We start from the raw sequence: 18,103 nt of genomic DNA, 5'->3' as shown, positions 1-18,103 counted from the left end.
GGGCGGAAAGAGACAGGTGAGCTTTTGCGTAGACTACAGAGGCCTCAATACAGTCACTATGACTGACGCCCATCCCATTCCCATGGCAGATAAATTGATAGATACTTTCTCTTCGGCTAAGTGTCTCAGCACCTTTGACCTGACTGCACGCTATTGGCAGATCAGACGTACACACAGATGGTACTAAACCTAAGAAAGCATTCTCAACCCTTGGAGGGCATTTCCAGTTTACTGTAATGCCCTTTGGTTTGAAGAATGCACCTGGCACATTTCAGAGGTTGGTGAATACAGTTCCCTCAGGAAAGAAAGATTTTAGTGCAGCATATCTCAATGATATATCTGTCGTTAGCTCGCCATGTGAGGATCACCTGGTCCACCTGAGAAATGTACTTGACGCCCTGCAAAAGGCAGGCCTCACTATCAAGGCCAGTAAGTACCAGTTAGGGCAGAACAAGGTTGTATACTTGGACCACCTGGTAGGTGGAGGCCACGTTCAGCCATTGGAGTGCAAAATCCAAATCATTGTGGATTGGATTGGTCCTACAAGCCAGACTTAGGTCAGAGCTTTTCTGGGCCTGACTGGGTACTACAGAAGATTTGATATGGAGTATGGGTCTATTGTGACTCTCCTTAATAGCCTCAATTCTAAGAAGATGCCTAAGAAGGTGATTTGGACAGTTAGCTATCAAGAGGCCTTTGATGCACTGAAGAAAGCCATGTACTCAGCTCCCATTCTGCATAGTCCTGACTATTCCAAACAATTTATTGTCCAGACATATGCCTCTGAGATAGGAATAGGACTAGTGTTATCACAACCTAATGAAGAGGGCCAGGGTCAACCAGTAGCTTTTATCAGCAGAAGGCTGACCCCCACAGAGAAACGTTGGTCAGCCATTTAGATGGTTGGTCTGGGCCTTGAAGAGACTGAGGTCAAACCTGTTATGCACTCACTTCATTGTTCAGACAGACCATAAGCCCCTCTTATGGCTAACACAGAGGTGGTCCATTTCCCTACAGAGAATGGACTTTTCAATGGAACAAGGACCTGGGAGTAACCATGCCAATGCAGATAGACTCAACTGAGCAAGGTTAGTCTTATCTTCTTTCGTTTGGGAAGGGGGTTATGTATGAAAGTAGGATCTTTCTGGCAAAGACACGCCCACTTTTTGCCTGGTGGAGTGTGTTTTGACTGTAATTCACTGGGATACAGCTGATCAGGACCCCAATGACTGTGCTCTCTCCTCTAAATTTGCTAAATGTTCTCCTCTAAATGTGCTCGCTCCTCTATATTTGCTGGCAATTGGCATACTGGGGTACCATTATAAGTCCCTAGTATATGGTACTGAGGTACCTATGGCATTGATACACCAGGGGTATCTCATGGGATGCAGCATGTATTGTGCCACCCAGGGGAGCCCATGCAAACTGTGCATGCAGGGCTGCCATTGCAGGCTGCGTGACAGGATACATGAACCTTTCATTCAGATATAAGATTTCCCTTATATCAGAGTCACTGTGCTTAAAATCCCAAAGGTTGGGTCTTCAGTCCAAAGGCAGGGTGCCCAGTTGTAAGTGCGTGGGTAGTTGTGCACAAGCTGAAGAACCCCTACAAACCGCAAACTCAATTTTCAGGGCTATGTAAGTGCCGGACAGCGATTATAAGGTACGTAGTGGACACTGGCATGTCAAGATGTCCAGCTACATTATTGCTTCCCTAAACCTAGTTTTATCAAACATGTTGGCATTATACAACTACACAGATTCTAGTATTAGTTGCATAATGCCATGTACCTGGGGCTCCTTAGAGGATCCCCCTCTACATGTGTAACCTCTCAGGGTCTGCCTGCCAGCCCACGCTGCTGCCGGTTTCAGAAACTGTTATGCCCCTCTACTGATGAGCTTAACTCTGACAGGCGAAGTTTAATAAAGAGTTCCTGCTATGAACAACCTTTCCTTTAGAATTCAGTCGGTGAGGGAACTTCACAGCTCCACCCGGCTGCATCGAAGGGCACATTTAGTGCCCTCCTTTCATAAACCAGTTTCACCCAGTCCAGGAACCTTTGGCTCCCGCTCTGGCACCTAACAACACAAAGCACAGGGGAGTGTCCACCCTCCTGCCCAGCTCCTCCCCAGGGAGGTGCTCCAGAGGTCCTCTACCATATTGATTCTTGGCCCCTGGGAGCATCTGACTGGCTAGGACATCTGAGTAGTGTCCTTGACCCCCTCTTATATGTGGGTTGCCACAGAAGAAGTCTTCCCCTTTTTGGGGTTGCTTAAGGGTTCCCCTGAGGCTAGGCCCTTAGATTTGTCCCGGCAATAACTTCTGGAACCAACTTCTTGTCGTCTGGAACATGTTCAAAGACTCAACTGGGGAGAGGTGTGGCGCCGCGGCCAGGCGACTGCCGCTGGAATTTGGGGCTCACGGTTCAATCCCCAGCGCCATCGGCAGATTAGCCCAGCACCATGTGACTCTGGGCAATAGCTCGCTTAATCTTCCCAATGGCCCCCAGCGCCTGGAGACCCTTACGGGTGATTGTTCGCGCTTTACAAATGTGGATTATTATTATTATTAACTGCTGGTGAACACTGGAACACTGCTTTTCTTCAAGCCAGGACCCACACCAAGACTGCTCCCGGTAGGAAGAGTCCTGCTGCATCTTCGTCCCTGTGCTCCTATGAGATCTGCAACTCCGTGGCCGTGCATCCTCTGAGTCACCAAGGACTCAGCCTGCATCCCAGCATGAAGGAATCTCTCTTGAAGTGAAGGAGTCACTTCCCTGCATCCGTAGGCAACTCCAAAACTTGTTTGCTGATCCTCTTGTCCCATGGGCATCTCCTGGCTCTGCAACAAAGGTGGTGGTTGGCATCCCTTGTCGCGTGGAGATCCTTCTTCTCTGTGCTGCTAGGGCTTCCTTCCTACCTCCACTGCCTGCTGCTATAGGGTCCTCGAGGAGGCTTCACCAATTCCTTCTGGCTCTCTATCGTCCTGAGGGATGGTCCTGACTTACCCTTCCTGGGCTAGTCCCTCAGACCTAGGTGGTCTGCATTACTGCATCTTCACCTGCGAACCTTTGTTCGTGTTTGCCAAGGCTTGTTGGTGGTCCTGCTGGCCACAGACTCTCCTGCACTCCTCGACCAGTGTGGGACAGCTTGTGAGAGGCTTCTCGGGCTGTATTATAAAGATCACAGGGAGCGCAACAAGCGACCTCTTTGCGCGCCCCCGGGGCACTTTGGTGTAACAGACGGGGCGCAGACGCTTGTGCTACCCCTTCTGTAATACCGTTAGCGCTTGCAAACTTACAAAGCACCAGTGCTACCTTCAGAGGGTGGTCCCTTATTTGCATGGGGGCATGTACCATGCAAATGCGGGAATCCCTTTGCCCCTGGGCCCCCGCCTTATTACAGACGTAGGCACAGAGGTAAAGAAGCTCTCAGGAGGCTCACTGTGGCGCACTGACAGTGTGCCGACTAAGAGCAGCCCTCTGGAGGGAGGAATGGGGGTCTTATGGACCCCCCAAATATCCCTTTGCAGGTGGGTGCAGTCACTCACTGCAGTCGTCAGCAAGGGGATCTCAAATCCCCTTTAAAAGCGCAGGCAGGTTGCCGTCTCCACTGTGAAACACATAGCGGCTGCTTCAAAGCCACTCCGTATTTCACAGGAATGCGCTGCCCCCAGGGCAGCACAAATTTGCAGCTGCCCTAGGGGCAGCACATTCTATGTATTAGGGTGCACTTTCTATGTTTGTGCCTGGCGCACCTGTTTTAGGATGCGCCAGGCGCAAACAAGGAAAGTGCACCCTAATACATAATAGGCCCCTTGGCCTTCTAGAGCATCACCTGGCCTCCACAGCTGCTGTTTACTTCTCACCACATCTCAGCAAGAACATTCAACCAGGTCTGGTATTGTGCTCTTGTGCAGCCTGTTCTCTTCCGGGTGGTTTGCACTCTGTCCCCTCTGCTTTCAGGTTCTTCTAGTCTGCATTCTTCATACTGGTTCCACGGCCTGGTCCACAAGACGCTGTAGCTGAAGAACTTTCACAACACTCCATTGGCGTCTACAGAGGTTTCCAATATCACTTCACCCCTATGCACCCGGGCTCCCTGGTGCAGGTATCCGTCTCTTTTGGGTATCCACGGGTGGGGTCACTCTCCAACATTCCTACCGCCAATTAGTTCTTTTGGGGTCCTCTGGGAAGGGTCATAAAACTCTTCAATTCATACCTTGAGTTACATGTGTCGTTCTATGGGTGCTGACCCGGTGTAGTCACGCTGCACCCAGGCACCTTGGGGGTCCCTAGCTACTCACCTTGGGTGGTTCCTTGCTTCCCCTGGGGTCCTCCAACCTTGGGTCCTAGTCCCGTTTTGGTACCTATTCTGCATTCCACTATTTTAGTATATGTTTTTTCTATGCTACTTACCTATTTTCTAAGTATTTCATGAATGTTATTGATACCTCCAGGTATCAATACACATGATTTTTTAACATACCGCCTAATATAGAGAATGGGCGGGATGGAGCATAGAAATAGAATAAAGCAGTCTGTGTTGGAGTGAGAGAATGTCACCCTGCAAAAGGGCAGGCCACCCTAAGGGAGGTGAGCATAGAAAGCCCCAACCTGACAAGGTCCTCGCAGGATATGCGGGCGTTAAGAAATCTGCGGTTAGACCATGTCTCTACCAGATACATTGTTACCGAAGGTAAGGAACTTGTTCATCTGATAGAGACGTCTAGCAGCAGATTGCTTAACTTAGAAAAGATACCAAGTTAGAATCTAGTGTGTAGTAATACATATACAGTATTTTCTACTCACCTGGTGTGGTTCTTTCTTGTGTGAAAAGCTTATTGACCGACTATAGTGGTACATGCAATTGCTTTCCACCCTGCTGGATAAGCCTTAGCTGCTCTCCTAAGCTACCCCTTTAAAGCTTTCGCTTTCAGGGACCTAAACACCATCACTAAGGGTTGCCTGGACACAGTGCATAGTGCCTCACCATGGGTGTACACTATATACTGGGGCTAGCCTCCTACATGCTTGAATTAATGTCAGACACTGGTAATTACTCTGGGCCTCATCCCAATCCATCGTTATTTTGCACACTATGCCACCTCAGTTTAGACCAGTGATACTCAAAGTATCACCAGAGCCACCGTACCCAATGCCTGGAAGCATGGTGAGGTCAAACCCCTCCTCAAGAAGCCCTCAGCCAACCTCAACGGACTTGAAAATTACTGACCCATATCACTCCTCCCATCCCCCGGCAAAGTCTTAGAGAAGGTCACCAACCAACCAAGTCACAACCTTTCTTGAGGATTCTGACTAAACCACAGCACCAAGACCTCCCTGATCACACCCACCCAAGACTTCAGATGCCCCCTTGACCAGGGAAGGTCGGCCGCCCTCATCCTCCTCGACCTCTCAGCAGCCTTCGACATGGTCTCCCATTACACCCTCATCACCAGACTACACCACATCAGCATCAACTGGATTGCCTCCTACCTCTCCAGATGAGCTCAGAGTATCCACCTTACACCCTTCGCCTCCTCACCCAAAAACATTTGTGGCGTCCCACAGGGCTCCTCCTTCAGCTCCACCCTCTTCAAAACCTACATGACTCTTCTGGCAAATATCACCCGCACCTACGGACTTGACATTGTCTCCTACACCTATGACACCCAGCTCGTCCTGGACCCAGACACCACAAGCCTCAACTTCCAACCCTCCATGACCAGCATGGCCACCTGGTTGAAAACCAACTGCCTTAAACTCAATTCAGACAAGATGGAGGTCATCAGGAAACAAGCCCACTACCTGGTATGATGCCTGGAAGCCTTCCAAACTCGGCCCAGCACCCACTGCCTATTATCATGCCCGAAACTTTAGAATCATCCTGGACATCCACCTCACCATGATACAACAGATCAACTCTGCCTCCACCACCTGCTCTCACATCGTCTGCATGCTCCACAAGATCTTCAGCTGGATCCCCATCTCAATCAGAAAGACAATAACCCAGGCCCTACTCTCCAGCTGACTCGACTACAGCAATGCTCTCTACAACAGAACCACCAAACAACTCCTCAACCGCCTCCAAACCATCAAGAATTTGCCAGCAACCAGAAGATTGAGCATTACCCTTCACCTCAGGGCCCTCCACTGGCTCCCCATTCAGAAAAGATGCCTCTTCAAGCTCCTCACTCATGCCTACACAGCCCTCCATGTAACCGGACCCACCTACATCAACAACTGCCTGATTTTCCACTTTATGCTTGTTGATTTCAGTCCTCTCTGCAGCACTTCTTGTGACTGGGCAGCCTGGACCCCGCTCTGAGTGCATAATAATAAATAGCTATTGGTTTGTATTCTCTACTGTCTGACCGACTCTTCATTTGGTATGGAATACTGAGAGGTGGTCATTAGTGACCTGGGTGGCCCTAAACGAGTCACATCCTTAAATCGTGGGCACTGAAAAGTATAGTTGATCTCGCTTCCAGCACCTGTGGGATGGAGTTGGCAGAAGGGGGCACAACTCCTATTCTTTCTAAGTTTTCCACTTGTCTGTTGGATACGGATGAAATTCTAACCTGAGTGCATACTTTAAGAAAGCTGCTGCCTTTTGTTGTTTTTTATATATAGCTCTAACTCGACCAGAAGGTGTTGGGGCGCTTTAAATGAGCACCAGTCACGTTACACAAGGACACATTCATTATTGGTAGGCACGGGGAGCTTAAGTGATTTCCCCAGGATCACAGGATGTTGAGCCAAGGCTCGAACCTTGTTCCCCAGCTCCAGGTCACATGGGCACCTTGTGGCTTTAGCAACCTTTAGTGCACAGATATGTGAAAGGCTCTGTGTTAGAAAAGCATCAATGCAAGGACATATATGGGAATCTGAGGAGTTAAAAGCCTTTATGTATTTGAAGCACTATCCTCCTTGAAAAGCAGAGCATTATCTATGTGCTCAAAATGCTGAGATCCACAATAATTGTTTTATAGGTTGCATAAACAAACTACTTGTCGCCTATACAACTGTGCCTAACTTTTTGGTGAAGTAACCGAAACACCGTCATAACAAAATCCATTGGAAAGTGTAAATATCGGCAATTTGGAAATAAAGGAGGTTTATGTTAATAAAAACACGAGTGGAAGAACAGTTCTTATGAAATAATGTGTGAGGTTTGAGGGGCAGGGAGCGACTGCCAATAGCGCCTAGATATATGTGAGGGTATATGGGGAGGAGGTATATGAGAAAGGTCGGCTAAAATGTAAACTACGGCATAGTAAGAGTGCTACAAATGCGGTAGTCGACTATGGGAGGGCACCAGTGGGAACAAATGGAGTGTTGCAAATACATGGAAGAGGTGGATTGGTGGCATCCACTCGTGTGCACTGAGAGTGGAGCATACTGCAACTACTGAAGCTGCAGCAAGTTAAAGGACATTCACAAAAGAAGCGGAGTAAATCCCAGACAATGAAAGGTGGGGACACCCAGAGACCCATTAGAAGACATACTCACGGAAATGCATACAATTAAGGAAAGAGATACAACAACCACATACATTGTAGATTGTTTTATATAGCGCAAACTCCACCTGAAGGTATTAAAGTGGTTTACGTGGGCACCAGTTACATAACACAAGGACACATTCATTTTTGGTAGGTATGGGGAGATAAAGTGATTGACTCTGAAAGTAAAATCTTCAAATACCCAAGAGGGAATACTAAGGGACAGCGATGACAGATAATACATTGTTTCCACAGAGACTCGTGTGGAGTGCTATCCATGGGCACTGCCCCCTCCCACAAACATACACATTCTGGCCAGTAGGGGAGCTTGTTCTAGACCTAGTCCTTTGACCCCTTGCCTACCTCTTCCTGCTAGGTCCATCCTGTGACCTCCACACGCAGTTAGGCAGTCTACTTGTGCGTCCACCTAACACACGGGGGGACAGAAGTGGCCCGCACACCCACTGTCTCAAAGAGCCAGGGCCCCCAAACACAGATTTGATGCTTTCCTGGGTGGCTGACACTGTTCTGACTAAGGTGCTCACAGGTCACCGATGCTCTCTGAGTGTCACACTGGGCCCCGGGTAAGGTTCTCCTCCACACCAGAAGTCAGCCGGCTGGGGTACCTCCAGGAGCCACGCCTCTCGGCTCTCACCACCCTCCTCCTTGCCGCCCTGGGCGTTGGGCTCAGTGGAGGATGGCTGCAGCAGCTGGTAGTAGTGGCAGTCACGCTCGTCCTCTGGGTCATAAGGTGGCGCCAGAATGTCGAGGAAAGCAGCAGGCCCGTCCAGAGCGCTGATCTGGTGCAGGTTGGCCCTGTGCGGGCTGAGCAGGCAGGGAGCGCTGGTGGGGCCGAACTGGCCGAATGATAGGCGCGGGGCTCGGTGCAGCGCGTCTCTCTGAAAGGGCTGGAGGGGCGGGCTGAATGGGGGGGTGACATGGTCCCGGACACCTCCTGCAGCCGGTCGAAGCCACAGATGCTGAGGGTGCCATAGATCACCTTCATCATGCCGCAGATGCCCAGGTGGTCGTGCAGCGGTTCAAAGTGAAAGTGGCCATGCACGCCCAATAAAAGCATTTTGCCAATCACGAGCCAGCCTTTGACTATAAACACAACCCTCTTACGTCACACCTGCAACGCGCATTCCAGGAAACACAATAAAACAACATCCTCCTCCTCGGCCCCTCCTCCCGGCAGACGCTGGAAAGCAAAGTGAGAAATTGCAATTTTTAAATTGAACACTTTGGCAATTACTTTTTTTGGCACTTACTAGACAAACTGAATGCCCCATTCTTCCGACAACACGTGTCTGTGGAAAGGCCAGATCTGAGGCTTGCATCATGAGTTCGTATGTGGAGTCTGCAGGCAGCTTATAAAAGAAGACGTGAGCAAAACCGAAACCTTCCGGGGGGGGAGACTTCCGTCTTCGTAAGCCCGCGCCAGCGCCCACGGAGTGCATGGCCAAACAAGCAGTGCTGGTGACGTGGTGCTCCCATGCCCGAGGGAGAGCCCCGCGGAGGCTGCAGAAGTCCAGAATGGCGGTAAGTGGGGCTTACTGGGAGGGGGGGTGCGCTCGCGTGTGTGTGTGTGTGCGTGTGTTGTGTGTGTGTGTGTATGTGGGCGGCGGCGGCGGGGGGGGCAGAGTCTCTGTATGTGTGTGTGCGTGTAGGTGCGCTTGTGTGTGTGTGCAGCGGGGGGGTCTCTGTATGTATGTGCGTGCATGGGCGCTCGTGTGTGTGTCTCTGTGTATGCGCATGCGCGTGTCGTGTTGGAGCTTCCCAGGAGACAGCAGCTGGCCACAGCGAGCGCGTTCGCGTGCGCGTGGCCGGCTCAAATCGCCTCCTTGGAGAGGAAATGCGCGCGGCCAGGTGCTGTCTCCTAGGAAGCAGACTCAGTAACAATAGATCTCTGGCGAGACAGCGCTTCGCGCTGCTCAACGCCACGAGACCTAAAAAGAAATTGATATCACTGCTCAGGGGAAGAGAAACAGATGTAAAATTGGCAACCCTGGCAACAAGAACTCGGATCACAGATCTGTACTGGAGAAAGTACTGAAGAAGGACTGCCCTGCTGTGTCCTAAACTCAGCAAAGAGAGGCTGCATCGAAGACTAGATTGCACCTGCTGCATCTTAAGCCGGCAAAGAGAGGACTTCTGCCTGTGGTGTCCCACTCGAGGAAATGTCGTTATCAAGCCTAAGATTAAGTGCACCGCCATCACTGAATGCAACACAACCAGCTCCAACACCAGAAATCTTTGCCTTTGTGAAGGAACTCAGGGCCACATCTTCCATTTCTGCTACCATCATTCCATACCAGGAACTCTGCACTTAACCCTCCCACTACTTCACAAACAAAATCAACACCATAGGCAACAACTTCGTCCTTCCAAACCGGAGATCTCCAACATCAAAGCACGCCACTACAAAAACTGCAGAATGCATCAAAATCAGCTCTAACACCAGAAATCTTCACCATAGTGAATAAATTCATGGCCACATCTGCCATTTCCATTAACATCACCAGAAAAGTTGACTTCAAGAGTCAGTTGACTGACTCCCTGCTACAGCCTAAGAGCCTTAAAAGCTGAAAAAGCCTGCTTTGGCGAGTTGGTAGCCAAGAACTCCTGATCGCTGCTGACTGCCGAAGCACAGCTTGGGAAACTGTAAGAAGGTAGGATCTTTCTAGCCTGGTTACCCCCACTTTTGGCCTGGTGTCTTTGTGTTTTTGACCTAGTCTGCTGGAATCCTGTTAATAGGGATCCCAGCAACTGTGCTTTCTCCCCTAAATTGACATAGTAAGTACTCCACAGTTGGCTAGTGATGTACCCTTGTAAGTCCCTGGTATATGGAACTAAGGTACCCAGGGCATAGGTACACCAGATGTCGCCCATGGGCTGCAGCATGCATTGTGCCACCCATGGGAGTCACCTTAAACTGTGACTGTAGGCCTGCCATTGCAGCCTGTGTGAGTTAGTCCTAGCACCACTTACAACAGATACACGTTTCCTTATATTTCAGGTCACTGCACTTAAAACCTATGTCACCCCTATGCAGGCTCTTCGGTCCTGAGGGCAGGGTGCTTGGTTATGAGTATGGGGGTGTCCCTGCATGAGCATGACACCCCTACAAACCCCAGAGTCGATTCTCCAGGCTTTGTAACTGCGGTCGGCCATTTTTAGACATATAGTGGACATCTGTCATTACGAGATGTCTAATTATATAATGGCTACACTGAACCCTGTCACGTTTGGTATCAAACATGTTGGTTTCATACCCCAACACTGATTCTGTGTTATAAGTATGATCCTATGTAGGGGACCCCCTGTACTCCCAGTAACAGCCTTTCAGGGTCTGCAAGCAAGCTAGTGCTGCTGCCGACCACAGACACGATTCTGCGCTCCTGCTAATGAGCCAAGCTTGAGCAGGGGAAGGTAGAACAATATGATTCTTGTCACAAAGAGGTTAGACAACCTCCCAGACAGGGCTTATTGTATTGGGCTGGCGTGGGGGTGCTCGACAGTGCCACAAGGCTGCATTGAAGGGCAAATTTGTTATCATCCTTGGATACTCCAGTTTCAATCAGTTCAGGAACCCTTGGTTCCCGCTCTGGCACAAAACTGGACAAACAACATGGGAGTATCCACCCCTCTATCCAACCCCTCCTCTGGGAGGGACCCTCGAGTCGTTCCAACCCTTTCCTTACAGTACTCAAAGGCTTCTCTGTGGGTGGGTCGTAGAGGAGTTCGGAAGAGCTCAACCCACGATGGGCTCCGCAGCGCTGGGGTACCTTGCTGGAACTGGTGGGCCACCTGGACTCAGGCCGGATGCATTGGGTTCAGAGGTGGAACTGGGAGCAGGGTTTCGCGGGTCTTCAGGTCACAGAGGCCTTGCTTGAAGCTTGTTGCTGGTGAACAGATCCGCTGTTCTCTGGAGATTTTGACCTTTGCCGAAGGTAGGCAGTCCTCCCAGGGTTTTGGAGGTTGCTGAGCTGCTGGACGAGTCGTCTTTGGCACAGGATTGTTGAGGGCTGCAGACAGGCCGGTAGAGCTGGGATCAACTCAGTAGTTCTCTGCAGTCTTCTCTGCTGTTGCGGCTCTCTGGTGGCCGGCACTTCTTAGATCATCAGCAATGCAGGAGGGCCACCTAAATACTTCATTTAGGGGCGTTTAAAGGGAGTTGCCAGGTAGTATTTAGTGAGCTACTTACCTTAAGAGTGATTACACCCTCTAAATTCTCACCCCACATGGGGGGTGGGCATATCCCTGATCCTGATTGGAGGAGTTCTATCATTTTCAAGATGGTGTTAGAATAGAAACCATTTATGCTTACGTAGTGCTCTATGTAAGGTAGCATTAACTGTGCCATTTTCTATGTGGGCGCCATTTTAGGCTGAGAAATGCCCTTCTGCAAGTTTTGATTCTTTCTCTGTGTCCTGTTTTAGTAATAAGCATACCGTTCATATTAGCACATAGCTTTCTCACTAGATAGAGGCCTTCTCCCCCTTGTCTGGGGGCAGGCTCTAGAAGGAACAACCTCGGACTGCGATAGTGTGTGTAAGATAGAAGCGCTGAAACCATTTTTTCCTGCATTTCACTGTTTAGCTGCACCTGCCTGGAAAATTCCACTGTGGGAGTGTTTTAGCCCGGTTACGAAATGTGCATAATGTACCTTTATGCTTGTTGATTTCAGTCCTCTCTTCAGCAATTCTTGTGAATGGGCAGCCTGGACCCCGCTCTGAGGGTATATTAATAAATAGCTATTGGTTTGTATTGTCTACTGTCTGACCGACTCTTCATTTGGTATGGAATACTGAGAGGTGGTCATTAGTGACCTGGGTGGCCCTAAACGAGTCACTTCCTTAAATGGTGGGCACTGAAAAGTAAAGTTGATCTCACTTACAGCAACTGTGGGATGGAGTTGGCAGAAGGGGGCACAACTCCTATTCTTTCCACCTGTCTTCCCATCAAAAGGGGGTGAGGACAGGAGGTAGGGCTAGCTCCTTTCTAACATGTTAGGCTAGGGTTGCATTTCAAAGAGTTTGGTTCCACTTTGAGGGTGTCAACTTAATTGGGCTTAATGGTGACTATCCACATAAAAAAGAAGTCATTTCCATTTGTCGAAGGACTTCATCCTTGATTAATGAACAGACTCAAAGACCAACTGAGGTAGTATCCAAATGGTGGCCTTTCCTTGTTGATGAGGCAGCGAGGTGTTGTTTGGCTGCATTTGCTTTGTTGCCTTATGGCTTAGCTGAAATTTGTGAAAGTTCTATCAAAGGCCGATCCTGTATTACTAGTTGCTCTGACTGTTTTTTAGTGTTAATTTCTGTTTGACTGAGACTGTGTGAGTCCCAATTGCTGACCCATAAGAAGTTCAGTGTTGAGAATGATGATGATAGATTTGCTTTGTGCACGTGTACTTGAGCAGTGCATAAGTTTGTGGTAAGTGGCCCGTCCGTTGCTACCATGTCCATGTGTTCTGAGTCTGGCATCTGTGTGGGTTCCTGTTGGGGGCATGCTAAACAAGCAATGTTATTGGTTGTAACTACTTGATTGGTTCTTTTTTGTAGTACAAAATGTGTTATCTTGTGTTCTACTCCTTTAGTCATCATTTTTGGCCCCTTATTTATTTTCAGTTTTTTGTTATAGCCTCTGGTTTTCCTTCTTCCTCTTAGCATATCGCTGTGTTGATGTTGAGCATTCTGGGTCTCTTTGACGCCTTCTTTTAGCTCTGACAGCAAGGAAACTTTGTGCCTATGGTAGGCCCCCGGGAGGCCTCTCAATTTACGTTAAACACGCAGCAGAGGTCTCAATTGAAGAAATTGGGAGTACAACGGACACAGCGCAATGTATTGTGATTAACGGCTTATGGGATGGTAAATCCAGAAAAGAACTTCTAATCATCAATGTATATCTTAACCATATTGAAGCTCCAAAACTGGCAAACACCAAACGGACTATCGCAACCTTAGAGGAAATACTCTGCGTATACACTCACTTAGATGTGATCATTACTGGGGACTTCAACCTTCTTCACCTGAATCCGAACAACGACCATGGCTCACCGGCGGAAAGAGAATTTAACAACTTTCTAAGGTCATACAGCCTAATCTCAGTTCAGGCTTGGACTGAGCAACACAACCCCAAGGTTTTAAACTGTTTGACCTTCAATAATCTAACCACAATTGGCTATACCTTCATCAGGAAAGGCATGTCAAACAAAATTCTTGACTTTCAGATACACCAACACCACATAAGTGACCACGCAATGCTTATCACAGCACTTAACCTCCAGTGTGATTGCCGTGAAGAATTGGTGCCCATAAGCAGTACATGCGGGTGGGAGGATCAAAAATTAGTGAAGAGGATCAGATGGAACCCCTTCACAGCCTCGAATTGGGAAACATGGAAGGTGGGATTAGCATTTAAGGGATATAAAAAGCATCCTTCCCTAGCCATCCGGAGCTGGGAAACTTTGATTGATGAATTGCGTGCAGCCTTACTGAAAGGGGAGTGGACACAGCACCCCAAATGGTGGGACACCAAGATCAAACCAGAAAATACAATCAAAGGTTGAAGCTCAGCACTCGCATCCTCAGGCAGGCCAGATGAACATATAAAAAAAATAGCTCTCTGGGGGCAGAGAGAGTCTACAAAGAAGCCCAGTTGAAACACAAACATTTAAGGGCCGATTCCGATTCCGGTTGGAAAGCACTCTGCCCGAGCCTGATCCGGGGTGGTTTCCGACCGATCCGGACCCCTGCAGTCCGACTGAGCGAGTACGATGCGGCCGTATGCTGTCGGACTCGGTTTGGTCGGACTCCCATAGAAGTCAATGGGAGCCGATCGTACGACGCATACATGGGCTCCCATTGACTGAATGGGTATGTTGCGAACAAGTGCGCCCCCTACAGTACATGCCTGTGTTGGGGAGACCCAGGGGTCTCCCCCGTGTCCGAGTCGTAAGGCTACGGGTAACAGGGGGTCCGATGCGGACCCCCAGAGTCCAACTCCGGGAGCTATTGCAAGCCGGAAGCTCCGACTCGGTCCGGCTGGACGAATCGAGCATCGTACTAGCTCGGTCGTGAAACGCCTCCATTGCGCACCATGGTTAGCTTACTGCCGAGACGTACGGAGTGGTTCGGACTCATAAACGATTTGGACGGAGATTTCGCGCTTGTTCGCATCGTACTTCGACGTGCGGACCCGTGTACGAACCGGACGGAAATTCAGCCTCCGAATCCGATCCGCCAATGACCAACCTGATTCGGTGCCCTTCCGAATGAGATCGGAATCGGCCCCTTAATATGGAAAAAAAAATGTCAGCCATTGGAGAAGGAATGGATAAAACTGTTCGATTTATGTAAACCGAACAAACAGAAGCAATTTGGGGAGTACATAGCCAAGATGGATAATACAAAAACGGACAGGCGGAATGGAGTTACAGCCGAAGCCAGTTTGGACCAAATGGCAGAAATGTATACAACGAATCTTGGAGTCCAAAACGTCACAGGATCTCCTGAAGGGGCTGAAGTGGAGGAAGAAGATCGGACAGATGAGGCGGGCCAAGCCCAGGAACCAAAATACATTTTAAAGGTAAAAAAACAGGACAAAAAGGGACGGAGCCCCTGGTCCGAACAGCTTACCATGTGTATGTTCTATCAGGACCCCAAGGGATGAGCGGAGTTGCTTTCACCTCTATATATGGAATGCAGAGCCTTGGGAGATGAGCCAGATGCATGGTGCCGCTCTCTACTGCAACCAATACACAAGAAGGGAGCAAAAACCGACCCAACAAACTCAGAATTATTGCCTTGTTAGACATCGAAGGTAAAGCATACGCCAGTACTTTGCTTCAGGAACTAACAACCTGGATCGAGGTCAATGAAATACTACCTTTTTACCAGACTGGCTTTCAAAAAGGCTGCTCTACGATAGACAATATTTTGGCTCTTTCATTCCTAGCCCTACAGGCAAACATCAGTAAAAGCCTGCCAGTATTTGCATGCTTTGCAGACTATTTGGCCCGCTTCGATGGGGTAAACTGAAGCAAATTGTCCGGCTGGAAGATCCCTGGAAAAATTCTTAAGGCAATTATGTCACTGTACACCTATACTTGGGTGAGAATCAAACTGGCGGGGAACACAGTCACACATAAGTTGTCAACTGACCGAGGTCTAAAGCAGGGCTGTATCTTAGCACCCACACTTTTCAATCTCTACACAGTAGATTTGGGGAAAGCTATGCAAGGAGCAAGCCTGGCAATCCAGAAAAATGGACCACAACGGCTAAACATGCTCCAGTATGCCGATGACCTGGTGATTCTCGACCACACCAGAGTCAGCTTGCAAAGAGGGTTGAATGCCCTAAACTGCTATAATCAGGAGAACGAGCTAGTGGCAAACTCCAGTAAAATGAAAGTCGTGGTGTTTGGAAAACAACTAAAGAAAACATGCCTAAAGTGGAGAATGGGCAGTAACAACATAGCAACAGAAAGAGCATACCACTACCTTGGAGTATGGCTGAATGAGAAAGGCAAGGCTACCTTGCACCTGGCCAAGACGCAAGCCAAAATACAAGCTACCATCTATGCTCTGTGCAAACGTCAGGGTAACCCACTCAGCCCTACTACGAAACCCATCATGAGAGTAACAAAGTCTAAACTCCTTGCCGTAGCGGGGTATGCTTCACACGCATTCCGAGGGATGATGGAAAAGTTAATGGAAAAAGGCCAGTGTCAGTGTTATAAAAGGCTTTTTAGGCTCCCCAGGTACACACAAAACGCCCTGATTCGGCTTGAGTTTGGTCCGGCACAACAAAAATATGAATGCAGGAGCACATTGGTAAAATTCTGGTTCAAATGGCTTGTTACTGTGGTTCAATTGACACGTTTAACTTTTAGAAAAAATCACAAGTGGGCGCCTTTTTGGAGGGTGTCACACAAACCGAGTTGTTCCTTCAATTTTCGGGGAAACTCTCAGGTTTTTTAAGAAACCCCTCACACACCGACCTGGTCGGCGTCATGCTTCATCATAGGGGTCCAGCCAGGGGACTGAGTGCCTCCTGGCTGTGCTACAACGCCTGAAACTACAGCGGAGCAGGTGTGGTGCATAAATGTGATGTTGTGAGTGATAATTAAAATGTATCTCTGGGAATCCTTGCCCTTTAAATTTTAATGATGGCGGCCCAGGATATGTGTTAAAATCAATAAGCGTTGCTCCTTGTAACTATAGGAGAAGGCTATGTGCTGCATATAGATTGACCAGGGAGCAGGACGTCCTTTATACCTCCTACCTCTCCTTTTGATTAAAAACACTTTTAACTTTTATACACAATTAGATATTTTTATTAGAATGGCATGTGACACGTATTTTAGCATAATTTTGATACTGTACCGCAACTTTGCAATGATTTTAAGTAATTACGCAAATAAAAAAAAAACAACATTCACAAAAGGGAGTTGGGTACAGTCACATTGAACTTTTGTTTGTACATCCAGTTATGGGTCCCCTTGCTCTAGTGAAGAAGGGCTAGGAGCAGCCTCTCACAAACATCCTAAGCAAGACATTGTGAATTAAGAGCTAGGCCTGCATTCACGTACATGACGAAGGCCAGAAAAAACTTGAAGGCCAGCCAAGAACTTCAAAAGTTGTGGCATGACCAAAAGGGTGTTCTGACTGTTTATAGAAAGTATATGTCTTGGAGCCTGTGGCCTCAAGAGCCCTCAAAAATAAGTACAGTGGGCCCCATACCATCCTGGAAAAGAAAGGTGAGGTCACCTACATTTTGAACCTAGGTACTCCTAGAAGGCACCACAGGGTGCTTCCTGTGAACTGCCTAAAGCCTTACTTTGACAGGGCTGACATGAGTTTGCTCATGGCTACTGATGAGGGACAGTGGGAAGAGAGAGACCCTCTCACTGATCATCTCCTACACAATCCTATTGATGGTTTAGTTGAAGGAGTAGTCTTGGCAGACAGCCTCTTTAAACAACAACAAATTGACTGCAGACAGGTTCTCAGTCATTTCCCCGACGTCTTGTCCTTAACACCAAGTAAGACTACCTGGTGTGCATATGAGGTGGGCTTAGGTGACAGCTTGACTATCAAGATAAAATCTACAGGAAGTCTGACCGTGTCAGAGATTGCATCAGGACAGAGGTCAAGAGATACTAGAGTTAGGGGTCATTGAGCCTTCAGACAGCCCTTGGGCTACTCTAAAAGACCTTGTGCTAAAACCTCATTCTCAGGGCGGAAAGAGACAGGTGAGCTTTTGCGTAGACTACAGAGGCCTCAATACAGTCACTATGACTGACGCCCATCCCATTCCCATGGCAGATAAATTGATAGATACTTTCTCTTCGGCTAAGTGTCTCAGCACCTTTGACCTGACTGCACGCTATTGGCAGATCAGACGTACACACAGATGGTACTAAACCTAAGAAAGCATTCTCAACCCTTGGAGGGCATTTCCAGTTTACTGTAATGCCCTTTGGTTTGAAGAATGCACCTGGCACATTTCAGAGGTTGGTGAATACAGTTCCCTCAGGAAAGAAAGATTTTAGTGCAGCATATCTCAATGATATATCTGTCGTTAGCT

At 48.5% G+C, this 18,103-nt stretch overlaps 1 long non-coding RNA gene and 1 pseudogene across 1 annotated transcript in view; both read right to left on the bottom strand.

Annotated features, from left to right (window-relative positions):
- The window catches only part of LOC144771453 (uncharacterized), a 112,052-nt gene that overhangs the window by 15,151 nt on the left and 78,798 nt on the right, over positions 1–18,103 (bottom strand). The gene's annotated exons all lie outside the window — the stretch shown is intronic.
- On the bottom strand, positions 8,053–8,582 carry LOC144773112 (2-aminoethanethiol dioxygenase-like; annotated as a pseudogene).

Source organism: Lissotriton helveticus, chromosome 8 (genome assembly GCF_964261635.1).
Source record: "Lissotriton helveticus chromosome 8, aLisHel1.1, whole genome shotgun sequence".
Taxonomy (NCBI): Eukaryota; Metazoa; Chordata; class Amphibia; order Caudata; family Salamandridae; genus Lissotriton; species Lissotriton helveticus.
The sequence above is the reverse complement of the archived record's forward strand: the minus strand, read 5'-3'. Positions and strand labels throughout refer to the sequence as shown.